The sequence below is a fragment of the Pipra filicauda genome, unplaced genomic scaffold (assembly GCF_003945595.2).
Source record: "Pipra filicauda isolate LSUMZ 115617 unplaced genomic scaffold, ASM394559v2 scaffold9_size5747161_pilon, whole genome shotgun sequence".
Taxonomy (NCBI): domain Eukaryota; kingdom Metazoa; phylum Chordata; class Aves; order Passeriformes; family Pipridae; genus Pipra; species Pipra filicauda.
In genome coordinates this window covers 1,477,318-1,489,017 of record NW_024105198.1, presented here as the reverse complement: position 1 = coordinate 1,489,017, position 11,700 = coordinate 1,477,318, and the positions used below count along the sequence as shown (strand labels likewise).

General features: G+C 55.5%; 1 protein-coding gene across 2 annotated transcripts in view; it reads left to right on the top strand.

Moving 5' to 3' along the window:
- The first annotated feature begins 1,368 nt into the window (after positions 1-1,368).
- Positions 1,369-11,700, top strand: part of FRMPD3 (FERM and PDZ domain containing 3) — a 58,290-nt gene continuing 47,958 nt past the window's right edge. The window contains exon 1 of one of the 2 annotated variants that reach the window (XM_039378120.1): positions 1,369-1,387. The gene's annotated coding sequence lies outside the window, so the exon portion shown is untranslated. Of the gene's footprint in view, positions 1,388-2,183; positions 2,267-11,700 lie in introns of those variants that run through there. The other variant, XM_027725096.2, reaches the window with a different exon arrangement.

Here is an 11,700-nt window from a genome sequence, read left to right as displayed (position 1 = left end):
CAAAAACGCAGCTTAGAGAGTAAAACTCTCACAGATGATACTGCTGCTCGGAGGAACTTCCCTCCTGCTTTCAAGGAGGCTCTATACCAGCACCCAAAGGGAAAGAAAGGAAAACTGACAGGTGTATATAAACAGTTGGGTGCAAACAAACAAACTCTCAAACTCTGCAAGGAACAGCTTATGTTTCATGAGGGATGTTTTCGTGAACAGGCATGCTGAGAGAGGGGCATTCTTATTTTTGTGTGTGTGTGTGGAATAAATTCTGATCTTAAAATCTAGAAAACCTTCTGAGATTTGCTATATCTTCTCAACCTTCATTCTGGAAATACTTTTTAAAAGTTCATAGCTGTGTATATAAAGGGCCGAAAAATGCCAACGGGTTTAAAATAGACACGTAATGGAGACAGATGTCAACAGACAAGCTTCAGAAGGTGCATGTTGCATCAAACGAGGAAAACAAGAGAGGATATAAATTTGGGATGAGACAAGTTTTAAGGTGTGACATGCCTAAAGCATAAGGACATGTCATGAAGACAATGCCAAGGCCATTAGAAGGAAGACAGCCAGTGCTGTGCTGGATTGTTGGTTTTCTGTGGCTGCTAAAAAACTCTAAGGGCATTGCATAAAACCAAAATTAATTTCTTTACATCAGGATCTGCCGTGGACAATGTTGGAAAATTCACATACTTTGCCCTTTCCTATGGCAGATAAAGCTAAAGAACTCTCCGAAACAGAAATGTCAGAAAGTGCTCTTGGAAAATACCGATGAAATGGAGAGCAAGGGATTGCCAGGATCAGGCAGGATTTCCCTATGGGCTCTGGAGGAGGAGCAGCAGCATGGAGTTACTGAGCTACCAGTGGGGCTGGGTACCCTGGAATGAACACTGGGATCATATAGGTGGGAGGCAGCAAGTGTGACTGCAATTTTGGTAAAAGCTGAGAGTCAGAAAGCTATGTCCAAGTTCAACTTCTGTATAGAGCAAATGAGTTGCTTGGAGTCCTGATAAAGAATAGAATGGGAAGACGTGGAAAGCAATATAATGGAAGTCAGTTGGATTTTCAAAGGAGGAATTCACAGCTTGTAAATCTATTATTCTTTCTTGAGGACATTAGCCAGCTAATAAGGTACTTGAATTCCCCAAATCCATGGTAACCTACCTCCCAGTCCTTGCTTCTCAATCTTTTCGTATGAAACACACACGAGCCTCTTCTTATGCATTGATAATGTAGTTTCCTTAAGAGCTTTTGTTGATTTCCCCCTGCCAAGATTGGGAGAGTGGTTACCATGGAGTTACCTATGGAGCAGCAAGGAGACGATCCCGTGCATTTGGAAAAGGGGACGAAGAGTAAGGTGTCAGTGTTTGCACATCGTACGTAATGCCTAAAGGTAATTAACAAAAAAGCCAGCGAAGCACCGCAGAAGAGTCTCATGGTGTTGAGCGAGCGGGTGACAACATGGCAAACGGCATTCAAGGAGAAGTGCCACAGGCAGAGAGGGGCTTGCAGGGCAGGACAGCGGCGGCCCGAAGCGGGCGGCTGCTCGGGGAACGGCAGGCGGGCGCCTGGGCAGGCTGGCTCGGCACCCGTCTGCCGAGCCGGGAAGGGGCGCGGGAGGTGCGGGGGTTTGCGGTGCTCGCCCGCCGCTCTGCCCGCAGCCCGCCCGGGCCGGCTCCAGCGGTGCGGGGCTGGAGCGGGCACACCCGGCAGGAGGGACCGGAGGGATGCTTCGGCTGCGGACCGAGCGCACGCCGCGGGGGGCCTGAGGAGGTGGGCGAGGGGCTCCTCCGGTGACCGCTGACGGAGTCCCGGCCCTCCGGTACCCACCGAGGGCGCCCGTCCGTGCGCGCCCGGCAGGGACACGGGGGGCGATGCCCGCCTGCCCCGGGCGGGGGCGGGCGGGCTCCGCAGCCCCCGGACTGGGGTTGGGGGGGTCCGCCCGCCTCCGCCCGCCCCGCGTCCCGTCCCGCCCCGCCCCGCAGAGCCGCCGCCCGCCCTCGCCCCGCAGAGCCGCGCACCGCGCTCGCCGCCGCCGCGGGGCCGGGAGCTGCGGGCCGGGCCGGCATGGCGGGGGCGGGCGCTGCAGGGCGGCGGCAGCAGCAGCAGCAGCAGCAGCGGCGGCGGCGGGGCCCGTCCGAGCGCTGAGAGCGGCGGCCGGGCCATGGGGGCGGCGGCGGCGGGGGGCTGCGGGTGCCCTGCCCTGCCCGCCCGCCGCGCCGCCCGCCTGAGCCGCGGGGCTTCCTGAGGGAGCGGCGGCGGCGGACCCCAGGTGAGCCCTCCCCCGGGGCGAGGGGAGCCCGCCGGGATGCCCCGGGATCGGGGCGGGGAGACCCGTCGGTCCCGCGCGCCTGCCCGTCCGCGGGAGTTCGGCGGCTGCCCCGGGATGCTCCGGCGGGAGCAAGGGGACTGCGAGGGGCGGGCAGCGGCCGCCCCCTCCCCGCCACCTCCTCGCCACCCCAGTCCCGGCCGCTCCGCGTCTCCCGCGGCGTGTCGGGAGGGATGCCCAGCTCGCCGGGCGCGGGGTGCCCCGAATCCATCGCTAGCGTGGAGGAGCTGGAGCAGGGCTCTGCCTCGTCCCCCGGTGGGAGCCCGGACCGCACGGTCGGCGAGAGAGACGTGTGTGTGGCCTTGTGCTGGTGCCGGCGTGGTGATGGGGTGCCCCCTTCCTGGCCGTCCCGCTGCCCCATCTCTCTGTCGCAGCCCCGGTAGCCCTGGGACGGTGTGTGTGCGGGAGCTTCCCGACATGGTGCGCGGGAGGAGGAATCTGTGCGAGGGGTTCGTGTGTCCGGATCCGATCAGTGCAGCTGAGCACCGTGCACGCCTGGGGTGGCTCTCCCTATCCCGGGGCCCCTGGGCAGGACAAGGCTGAGCACAGAAAGTGGGGCTCAGGGCAGAGAGCTCTGACACTTCCCCCCCAGGTCACCTTGGCATGCTCCCGGGTGGCAACGTTCTTGGTATTAGTCTGGTATCATGGCAGTTGCCATCGTGAATTGTGTCTGATTGAGCTGAAAGGACAGAGACGAATGTTCTTGGCTCCCGGCTTGAGGCTTGTTTGGGTTTTTTTCCTCATTTCCCTATTCTACAGCAATTTGGATGGGATAAGTTTTCCTTCTTGTCGGCAGCAGGACTGGTAGAGAGATGGCTTGCTATTGGGGAATTTGAAAACATTCTCACCTTTTTCTTCCATCATGACAACCTGTGTGCCACCTTCTATCTTCAGGTGCCTCAGTTTCCCCATGTTTACAAGGGAAGGGTGGAGGAGAGAAAACCTGGTTTGCACCAGGGCAGGCTGGATGTGCGTTCCTGTGTGTGAGAAGCTCGCCTGGCACCAGACTGCCTCGAGGGCAAGAATGGTTTGGGGTCAAGCCCAAGGGAGGCTGAGCCTGTGGCCTCTCTCTGCGTGGAGGCAGGTGCTGAGGGCAGGGGAGGGCTGGCACTGCCTCTGTTCCGGGCCAAGACCTGGGCAGGGTGCTCTCCTCTGTTTAGCAGCTCTCCATAGTCATCCATGCCCCTGAGCGAGCTGCTGGCATCCATGTTGTCCTGCAGTGAGGAGTTCACACAGCACCTGAGCAGCAGACAAAACAACATCCTTTTTTTTTTCTTTTTTTTTTTTTTTTTCACTCTGACGTCCCCTGTAGTCATTGCCTGCCCAGACAGTGCCCTGTCCCTGTGTCTTTGAGCGCTGGTGTGTGGCTGAGCCTGCAGCCTCCTGCTCTCTGGCTGCTGGCTGAGGACCTCCTACCGTGCTCACCCCCCCCTCTGTGATGCTGAAATTTCCCTTGCATTTGTTGCCGTGTTCACTGCCTCCTTCCACTGTGGCCATGGCCAGGCAGCCACCAGGGCAGTGCCAAACAGCTGCTGGCCAGAGTGGCAGTGGCAGGGCTGTGGGGGGTTTGGGAGTGGGCTCCAGGTGCTCTGGGGCTGTGTCCATCAAGGAGTGCCTGGTGCTTGGTGCTGAGAGCAGCTGATCTCCTCAGGCTCTGCCATGCTGCTGCTGAAGCCTGTGGGGGAAATCAGCCCCCTGGGACACCAGAGTGGCTGCTCTCCTCATCTGGCAGTTCCATGTGCCAACTGCCCGCTTGATTGGCATGGCAACAGCCACCACTGTGCTGCAGCACTGCTTTGAAGCCCCGACCTCAGCATTGCTGTAGGCAATTGCTGCAGGACCCCCGGGGTGCAGCTGGTTGGGTGCTCCAGCATGGGTAGCACCGAGCCACCAGCACCCCACAGCTGGAGCACGTCTGCCTCTTCCCTCTTCCAGCGCTGCTGCACCAGGGGCTGTCCCTGCAGCAGCCCCAGCTGTTGTGGCTCGTCCTGGTGTCCCTTGCCGTGTCCCAAGGGCCAGTGCTGCTGGCTCCCAGCAGCTCACTCGGCTGCCTGTGAGCCTTTCCCACCTCAGGGGAATTGAGATCACTTGTTAAGGATGGGCCCGTGGAACAGATGGAAAAGCACATCCTGTTTGTGCAGTGCCAGGTATGGGGAGCACAGTGGGGATGCAAATAAAATGGGCTCAGGCTTGGTCCCTCTCTGTAAGCCAAGGAGTGGGGTGCTGGAGAAAAGGCTGAGGAATGAAAGAGGTGCTGCGACACGTGTTAGGGTGGACAGGGACCTGTTGGCCTCAAGCTCCCTGAGGCAGGAGGGCAGCCACATGCCTGCAGTGAACAACAGTGAGCTTGGAGCTCATTTCTGTCTCGGTCTAAGCCAGTCTAAGCTTTGAACTGAAACTGCAAAGCATAAAGCCCCATCTAGCACAGGAGAGGGCCCCAAGCGGGAAGCAGTCAGGTGAGACGATGCTGTCTGCACCAGCTGCCTTCGTGTTTTGCTTCCCTGCCTGAGCTCTTGGGAGCTGACCTGCATGCTGGGGGTAAATAGGCCTCTGGGATTTGCCTGTGGACCTGCAGAGCTGGAATTTTACCTCCAGTTGCAGCCCTGTGATACCAGGGAGATGCTTTTATGGTTTGTTTGGTGGCTGCACCCTGACACTGACAGACAAAGCCAGAAATCCTCAGCTCTGCCTTAGCACTGGTCCTTCCTCTCTCCCGCTGAAATCAGCAAGTTTCTCTCCTGATTCATACCCGTGAGTTCAGTGTCATTTGCCAGGGCAGCTCCAGCCCCGAGGCACTGGGGTTTTATAGTGAAAAAGTGTACATCTAATGAACAAGGCTCAGATCATCTGAGGGTCTTCCACCGAATGGGCCCCCCACCACTGCAGCAAAACTGCTCCCATCTCTCCCATTTGGGCAGAAATCACTCCAAATCTCCCAGGGCTGAGGTGCTTTTTGATGCCACCTGCCTCTCCCAGGGCACAACCATTGCATCGCTGGGTGATGTCTCAGAGCCTTCAATGGGAGGAGGGAGATGAGCTGATGCAATGGGGCCTTTTGCTCCCTGGCAGAGCAGGGCTTGTTTGGATGTGCCATCCACAGCACCGGTGCTGTTGTGTTGCTCCAGCTTTGGAATTAGGGGACAGAGATGATGGATCCGCATCAACCAGGGAGAAACACTTGGGAACGTGGAAGGAAATATGGCACCTTCAAGTCTTGCAGCTCATCAAAGTCATGGCCTTGGGCGCTGTGGGCTGGAAGATGCCTCTGGGTTATTGAGGCACACATTTTTTCCACTTGATCCAGCTTACCTAAAACAGTGTTTCTTCTTCTGTGGCTCATGCTGGAGGTCTGTTCAGCCCTTGCTTCTCGGAGGGCTGAAAATCTCAGATCTGGATGAATATTATCTCTGGATAGTTGGTGTGGCAGAACTGTCCTTTGGGTTCAGCAGTGCCCTGCCTGCCTTCTGTTGTTCTCCCTCAAATGCTCGTAGGGGATTGCTGTCCTCCAAAGGAGGGATGGCAGCTTCACAGCTTTCCCCTGTGAGACTGGGTGAGCTCTGCTCATCCCCTGCTCCGACCTGCTCTGGTGGAAGTTGTCCTTTTCTGAAAAAGGAGGGGAGGCCCTACATGCACCAGAGCAGAGACTGCTGCAGCCAGGACAGAGACATGATGGGCTGGAGCCACCTTTGAGGGCCTGGCAGCCAAAAAGCTCTTTCAAGCCACTCAAAGTGATGATCAAAACACCATGGCTGGGTGCAGGATGGTAGAAGAGCCTCAAATCTGGCACAGCCACAGCTGGACTCAGGGAACACAATGCCCAGTTTTAATTTGTGCATGGCACAGTGAATGCTTACATGCATTCACAGATGGGCCTTTTTTTTCTTCCCCAAAGGTGCACAGATCCTCCACTGTGTAAAAATCAGTGTGTTTCTGCCTCGACACACCTTGTGGTTCCTGCTGGGATTAGAGAGACCCACAACTCCTTTCTCAGGTCATAGACACGTTTGGTGGTGGTCTTGTATCCCCCTTAGAAGACAGGTCCCTGCATAGCCCCATCCTGTTGTAACACAGAGACAGCACCCCCAGTCCATCCCTGCCCCAATCCATCCCTGCCTGCACAGCCTGAGCACGCACACTGACGCCTGGTGACGTTGGGAACACTTGTGAGCTCCCTCGCCATTCTCTCTCTCTCTCTCTTTTCAATTAATCAGGAGCTGGGCTCAGGAGCCAGTCAATAGCAAGACTTATCTCTTAAATAGCATTATTGATTGCCCAGGAAGCCTGGGTTTGTATCAATAGATACGTACACAGGCTGACAAGCCCCGTGCCTGGTCTCGGTGGTGAAAGGCGTGGAGGAACGTGCGGGAATGGCTTGTTGCAGGTGGGAACGGGTGTGTGTCCACGTGAGGGAGGTGCAGCTCTCCACTGGAGAGCAAAGTGAGACACCCTGGGGTCTTTGGTTATGGACCCTTTGCATTTGACCAGCATTATCGTGCTGCCCTTACCTCTCCTGGGCGTCTGTTCCTTTCTTCCTAATGCGTGACACTGGGATACAGGACCTCTGCCAGGTTCCATTGCCTCTTTGCTTGGCTGTACCTTTTCTCTGGGGAAGATATGCAGATGTCTGCCCACAGATTGTGGGGTCTCCTCAAAGGTCATTGACCCTGCAGGGATTCTTCACGTGGGAGACTTGGGATAGATGTACAAAACTAAATCTGCTGTAGCATTGCCCAGAGGGACTGAGGAAGATGGATGAGACCGGCTGGACCCGTCCTGCCAGGGAGAGCTTTTCCTTGTGTGCATACCCCAGGCTGGTGGTGCAGGCTGTGAGCCCACACATGTGGGAAGTGTGGTGGGACCTGGCTGAGCTCTGAGCAGCTGGAGCCATGGGAATGTGACAGGGCAGACAGCTCGCTGCCGTGCCTGCTCGGGGAAAGGCAAAGTGTGCTGCCACTCTCGAGCTGTCTCCCGCCAGGTAACGGCTGTTGGGGGAAGGAGGTTTTCCTGTGGGCTCTGGGGGCTTCACTGACTTCATCTCTTTGGGGCTCAGAGTGGCTCTTGGAGGTGGTAGAGTGCTTGTAGCAGCCAAGTGGTGGCTTGCTGCTCAAGGTCCTGGTTGCCAAGGTGCCTGCACTGCACGTGCCTTCACATCACAGGCAGCACAGCATGGAACCACTCCCTGATGGGGGGGAGAAGGTGTTAGTAGCACCTTAGGAGAGGGGACTGGAGCTGAGTGTGCACCAAGCTGTTGTCCTTCCAGCTTTGGGCAGCACCGCTACTCTCCCTGAAGCAGCACTGTGTGCTGGGAGCCTGGCTGCTCTGTCCTCCAGGGTCGTGGAGCACAGCCAAGGTGCAGTGATGCTCGTGAGAGGAATTGCAAAACCTCTTGCCAGGTTTGCTGTAGCAAAGTTTGGGCTATGGCTGTTTTGCATTGGTGCTGCAGAGCCCTGTTTTCCAGCCTTGCCCAGGGCTGGGAGCCCTGTGGCTGCCACAGCAGCAAGCCTTGCTCCCCTCACCACGTGTGCTAACTCACACTCACTCCGTGCAGCATCACAGAGCACGGCTCCACATCCCATACCTTGCACCCAGCCTTGCTTTGGACTATGCTGCCTGATGCTTTGCTCTCCTGGGATTAGCTAAGGCTGAGGAAAGCATCAGCTGTGTTGGCACAGGCAGCTGAAGCAGCACAGATGATCCGTACGGTCAGGTGGCCAAAGCCCGGTGGACAGGGGCTTGTAAGATCTCTGTGTGTGTCACTGTTTGGCTAATCAATGGGCATGGGAAGCTCATGCCTGTGTGTACCTGCATATAAATGCGAGTGTGTGTGTGTATATATATATGTAGCACTGTAAGATCTTGCTCCTGCTTGGACCCTATCAGCATTTTTCTAGACAATGCCTGCCCGCAGCGAGCGCCGGTTGCTTGATCTTCGCCAGCCAATCTATGCAGGGATCTCGGGGAAGAACAGTTGGGGTTTTATGAAGCTGGCATAATTTACAGCTAAAATAGCACACGAGATGTATGTCCAATCCAATCTCCTTTGTAATCTTGTTTTCATTTAAGCCTCCGGGGTGGTGATGGGGGGGGAGTAAGGAAAGAAAACTGCGAAGGCAGTTTATTGCCCGTGCCAGGGAGATCTGCGTGATGCTCTGTACCAAATGACATCAATTTGCAGAGGTTACAGCTGGCTGTGGTGGTCCCTGCCTTGGAGGGGTGTCTCTTGCCTGTGCTGGGGGCACTGAATGCAGATCCTCTTGCAGATGGCTGCGGGTGTGCTCAGGACCATCCACACTGTGAAGCCGTCCCAGTGCCTGTTCCCATGACCAGGCAGAAGGAGTGATGCGATGCATCCGTGACCATCGTGTTTGTGTCTCCCTGGCCAGCTCCCCGGGAAAAGGAATGAAATTATCTCTCTGCTGCTGCCTTTGCGGGTTGCATTTCTCTTTAGTTTTCAAACCACATATTGTCCCAGATCTCCTGCCAATAGCAGGGAGCAAACTGATAATGCAGCTGCTATTAATAAAGCAGCGTTGTTACATATTCATATCAATCAGGCTTCTAATTCCACAATGTTTTTTGAGAAGAAAAGGCAGTGCTTCACCAGGGCAATGGAGGAAGCTGTCAGGTGGGATAGTGTTGGCGATGCGTTTCACCAGCGTTGGCAGAACCCGCTCCCCTCGTGCTTCTTCCCTTGGGGATTCCCGTGCTGAGCTGACCCTGGGGGGCCTCATCCACCTCCCCTTCAGCCTTCGTTCTCCCTGGGAGCGCATAGCTAAAAGGTGGGATCCCAAAGGCAGTTCCAGAATCCCTGGAACGCTGTCACTGTGGGGAAACACGAGCGGCGCGAGACGGGGAAGCGCCGAATTCCAGCGGCTGGGTTGGCAGGAACAGCTCCGTGCTCTTCTCCATTTTATATAGAAGTTTTCGCATATTATGTAAATTGCAAAGCAAAGTATGGAAAATCTGGGTATAAATCTGGGATGTATATATGTTTGTACAGCCATTAGAGAGGAAAGTATACCACAGAATCCTGGCCGATGGATAAACATACTTACACTGCCACTCCTGCAATAAAATATGCTTTTTGTCAGTGCTACAGTATAAAAAAATAAAAAGTACTGTCTCCAAAACTGTAGCAGTACTTTATGGTAAGCCATAAATTGGAAGAGATACCTAATTATTCATAGAATATTATGGAGGTGTCAGTAACTGATTTCACCATTAAGGCCACAGCAGTACTTGTCCATAAAGCAAAATCCTCTCTCTCACTTCTCAGTGATTGAATTCAATGTCCAGATTTGGCCAAACGAATCTTGTGAGGCTGAGCACGTTTTCCATGAATGTTGTTCTGGAAGCTCGCCCTTCCCCTCTGGCCAGGAACGTTCTGAAGCGCAGCTGTAGGATCTCCAAGTCCTAAACCAAGCCTCATGGTCCCCAAGCCTTTCCTGGCTCCTTCATCCCTGGTGCGTGTTGGAGCTGCTCCCATCTCATCTCCACTTCCTCTGGCTCCCAGCACATGCCAGGAAGGGGAGCGTGGCTGTTCCCTCAGGTTCCACGCTGGCAGCCCTGGGGAGTGGGCTGGCGTTGAGCCCTCCCGGCAGTGGCTGTCGGTCGCTGCAGCAAACAGTTTCCAAGCAACTCAGGCTGCTGGTCTAAAAGGACTCTTGATAGAGGCATGTAATATTAAGGGAGTTATGGAGAGGAGCAGTGCTAAAAGAGATGCAGGAAGGGCAGCTGCTGTGGTGTAGCCAATATCCTTCTGCCGTCGTACCATGAGTGCTGTGACAAACCAGCTGAAATGCCTGTAGAGACCTGGCAGGACTGCAGGCAGCTCTGCTTCCCAGCCTGATCCAATGGGTGCTCTGCTCTTCTGGGAACAGGTGAGAGAAGGGCACTGGGTGGATCAGGTGGGTCTGCCTCCCTGTGTGGATAGCCAGCCTCAGTCCCTGCCACGCATTTCCTCTCTGGAGGCTTAACTGTCTCTTTCAGGTCATATTTCCTTGCTCTGCCTCTCTATTTCCAAGGTTTCAGTGCTCCCTTGCATCCTGTCGCTGTCAGCAGACACCTTTGAGCACCCATCCCCTTCTCTTCATCTTTCTTGTTGCTTGCTCCTGTTGGGCTGTAATGGGGGGACTTGCCCACCTGAAGAGCACTATGGTCAGTACAGGGAATTCCAGGCAGCTCTGCATGCAGGTGGAGAGAGCAGTGGGAAGGCAGTGCCCACAGGCAGATCTCCAGAGAACCATGATGGTGCCTGGAAAAGTTCAGGTACAGCCCAGGGTCATCTTACTGCCTGAATGCCTGAGCTGTTTTTCCTGAGAGTAGCAAAAATACAGGCTGCAGGTTGTTGGCCTGGGGAGATGGGTGGTGTGTGGGCAGCTGGGGGGTTGGGGTGCCTGCAGAAAGCCCCTGTGGCATTGCTGTGTGGTCACAGGAGGAGGCAACCGGGATCTCTGCCTTCATCCCCATCAGCAAAACATGGAGTGTGTGCCAGGACACTTCCTGAGGCCAGCTGATGTCAGTGGGAGATGCCAGCAGCATCAGCAGGGCTCCTGCCCACAGCAGAGCACAGGATGCTTGATTTTGGGAAAGAGTAAGAGACTTAGAGCTAATTGAGAGAAGTCAGGAGCCGTACTGGCAGCAGGTGGGATTGCTGGTGTCTCAGGGGAACTGTGAAGTGCCTGTGCTGTTTGCTGTGGTTACACTAGCAGGAGGCATCTGGCTTGTCTTACCTTGTCTGTGAATTTAACTTTCTGTCTTTCCTGAGGTGATGTGAGCTCAGGATGGGAGGGGAGATGAGGACAAATTGGGGTTTTGCTGATCAAAAGCAAATCCAACACACACATCATTGCGAGCAATTTCTGGCATTGCAGGAGTGCAGAGGCACCACGGAGAGATTTCTGCGGTGGAGAAGATCTGTCCGGGGGCAAGAAAGGATTGGGAGAGGGCTGGGCAGCCAGGCAAGGGCTTGCAGGGGCAAGATCCATCTCTCCCTGGGTGTGGGAAGAAACTGGAAATATCATTGGGGCACTCAAATCCAGAGATGGATTTTGAGATGCAACTGCTGTCATGGGCAGGCATTTCACCCTGGAAATGGAAAACACTCAGGTGACTTGGCATCTCTTCTGGGTGCTGGTTTGGGTTGGGCTCTTACCTGCTGCCTGAGTCCCCAGTGTGTCCACCTTCACCAGGGCAGCAGCTGGAGGAGCCCCATGCCTCCTGGGCCAGCGATGCCACCAGACTATATGTGGCGCTGTCTGAGTGTGCCAGAGCTGCAGCAGGCTGTTTGCAAACAGGCTGTGCTGGGAAGGTGCCCAAAGTGGGGCTGTGACAAGAGGAGGGAAGGCAGGGTCTTCCCGCGGGACTGGGAGCACGAA